This window comes from Cibotium barometz, chromosome 21 (genome assembly GCF_041138505.1).
Source record: "Cibotium barometz isolate CiBa-2024 chromosome 21, ASM4113850v1, whole genome shotgun sequence".
Lineage (NCBI taxonomy): Eukaryota > Viridiplantae > Streptophyta > Polypodiopsida > Cyatheales > Cibotiaceae > Cibotium > Cibotium barometz.
The window spans coordinates 6,080,277-6,083,832 of NC_141066.1; positions in this window are offsets into that span (position 1 = coordinate 6,080,277).

A 3,556-nucleotide genomic window follows, 5' to 3' on the forward strand; every position below is an offset into this window, starting at 1 on the left:
ATCTCATCACATCTATTCACATCACATCTCATCACATCTATTCACATCATATCCCATCCATCCATTCATTCACATCTATCTGATTCACATCACATAAAGGTAAAGAGAAAGTGGTTGAGCCCCTTGGTATGCCTGATATTTCTATAGGGCATTCTCTTGTTGATGAAGAGTCTAATGGCTCGGAGATGAGCTGTGAGACCCCTCTACCCCCTACTGCATTCTGGCGTAAGACAGACCTTTAAGAAAACAGGGTTTCTATGCAAGTTTTCAGTTTGATTTTCTTTTGAATACAAGGAGTATTTCTTGAATCAATATCTCCAAAACTTCTTGATCGGAATTCTGAATTTCATACCAGAATTCCTCGAACTCTGTAACCTTGATCCACAGATCAATTCGAAGGGTCTCAAACTTAGTTTCAGATTTAGCAAGATTTTTGAGTGTATTTTTCTAAACTGGTCACTCCTTTCCTCGAAACTGATGAAAGAGTTTGGTCTTGGTCATAGTCTGATTCAAGGTTCGAGTTGGATAAGATTTTTCCTGAACTATCTTTCTTAAAAAGGTTTGATAATTCAGTTACTATTTTACTGAATTTCTTTCTTTGAATATTCACTTAACTGATTTCTAAATTAGTTTACGAATTCCAATGAGAAATAGATTAATCATTTATCTAAATATTTCGATCTCGATAGATTTCTTGAATTTTCTTTTTACAAACCGTGTGAATATAAAACGATAGAAATTTCTCTCTTAGAGTATTTAATTATTCATTTATCAAATACTCATAGAGTTTAAACATAGAATTTAAGAGAATTCTAATTTTGATATAAAAATTCTTTATGCATCTATTTATGCATAAAAGTCAACTTCAATGGGAATAACACTTTTATTTAAAAAAATCCTTTTATGCATCTATTTATGCATAAAATCAAATTTAATAGGAGTAACACTTTTAAAATAAAAAGAATTTCTTTACGTATCTATTTATGCATAAAATTAATTTTTATAAGAATAACGCTTTTATAATTAAAAATTCTTTTATGCATCTTTCTATGCATAAAAATAAAATTTAATAAGAATAACACTTTTGTATTAAAAAAAATCCTTTATGCATCTTTCTATGCATCAAATTTAATAAGAATAACACTTTTGTGATTAAAAAAATTCCTTTATGTATCTTTCTATGCATAGAATCAATTTTAATAAGAATAACACTTTTGTAATAAAAAAAATTCCTTTATGCATCTTTCTATGTATAGAATCAATTTTATTAAGAATAACACTTTTGTAATGAAAAAAATTCCTTTATGCATCTTTCTATGCATAGAATCAAATTTAATAAGAATAACACTTTTATGATTAAAAAAAGTCTTTATGCATCTTTCTATGCATAAAAATCAATTTTAATAAGAATAACACTTTTGTAATTAAAAAAATCCTTTATGCATCTTTCTATGCATAAAATCAAATTTAATAAGAATAACCCTTTTATGATTTAAAAAATTTCTTTATGCATCTTTCTATGCATAAAAATCAAATTTAATAATAACACTTTTGTAATTAAAAAAATCCTTTATGCATCTTTCTATGCATAGAATCAAATTTAATAAGAATAACACTTTTATAAAAAAAATTCCATTATGCATCGTTCTATGCATAGAAATCAATTTTAATAAGAATAACACTTTTGTAATTAAAAAAATTCCTTTATGCATCTTTCTATGCATAGAATCAATTTTAATAAGAATAACACTTTCGTAATTTAAAAAAATCCTTTATGCATTAAATCAATTTTAATAAGAAAAACACTTTTGTAAAAAAAGTTCCTTTATGCATCTTTCTAAGCATAGAATCAAATTTAATAAGAATCACACTTTTATAATAAAAAAATTCTTTTATCTTTATATGCATAAAAATCAATTTTAATAAGAATAACACTTTTGTAATAAAAAAAATTCCTTTATGCATCTTTCTATGCGTAGAATCAAATTTAATAAGAATAACACTTTTATAATTAAAAAAATTCCTTTATGCATCTTTCTATGCATAAAAATCAAATTTAATAAGAATAACACTTTTGTAATTAAAAAAATTTTCTTTATGCATCTTTCTATGCATAGAATCAAATTTAATAAGAATAACACTTTTATAAACAAAATTCCATTATGCATCTTTCTATGCATAGAAATCAATTTTAATAAGAATAACACTTTTGTAATAAAAAAATTCCTTTATGCATCTTTCTATGCATAGAATCAAATTTTAATAAGAATAACACTTCTATAATTAAAAAAATTCCTTAATGCATCTTTTTATGCATAAAAATAAAATTTAATAAGAATACCACCTTTGTAATAAAAAAAAATCCTTTATGTATCTTTCTATGCATAGAATCAAATTTAATAAGAATAACACTTTTATACAAAAAATTCATTATGCATCTTTCTATGCATAGAAATCAATTTTAATAATTAATATCAGTGATATCCATGCATATTCATAGGTGAATATGTACATGGAGTAATTAGAGTATTTCTTTTAGATGCAAAAATGGTGGGAATTACTCTTTTGAACTAACATTAAAAAAAACTTTTTTTTCCACAAAATTCTGGAAAATTTTGCCATAACCTCCTTTGTATGGTTGACCATTTCTCATTTTTATCTTTCTTCACTTAACTTAATTAACCCAATTTAGAATTATAAAACTCTAATCTACACAATTTTCTAAATTCAAGAGAGTAAACAGTAAGAAGAGTTTAATTAATCACTTAGTTAATCTTTCTAGGATCTAGTTTTGAAACAGGAGAGAGGAGAGATGAAAATACCTGATTTTATTGATTAAGAATTGGAGGTAATGATGAGAAAAAGGCACCTACTGAGAGTCATAAGAGCACAATGGAGTAGGCATGGAGAATGAAGGTAGCTCAAACACAGTAATGCTCGCCGGCAGACAAGCCGAGATTGCAGAGAGCTTGAAGAACAATTGCACCATCCAATAAGACTGATAGAAGGGATTCCATGGTAGCTAAAAAGATAGATCCAAGAACCACCAAGAAATCAGGAAGAAGATTGCTAGGAGCCACCAAAAAGAAGATTGCTAGGAGCCACCAAAAAGAAGGCAAGAAGCCCAAGAAAGAGAAGAACTAGCAGGCTGTTATGGGTAGGGTGTCCCTTAAGTATCCTAAATTCAAGAGCAAGAGCGATGAGGATCCAAATTCCCACATCTTCACCTTCAGAGCTCCATTTCCACAAAAGATAGAGTACTTTGCGACAACATTGGGTGGCAAAGCCACCACTGATATGCTCAATATGGTATGGAGTACTTCTAGACATTTGAAGAACTGAAGAAGGCTTTCCTGAAAAGATTCAAGAAAGAAAAGGCCATAATGGAGGTGTTGGAAAAGCTGTAGAAGAAAAAAAAAGAGGCCAACAGAAGACTATGCAGAGTTGAATTTCGAGCAATGCTGATAGGCCTGGACCAACCCAACCATCTTGCTCCAGCCATGCTGAGCCAATGGTTTATGAGAGGATTGAGTGAGAAGCTCTCGATAGCAGTGGT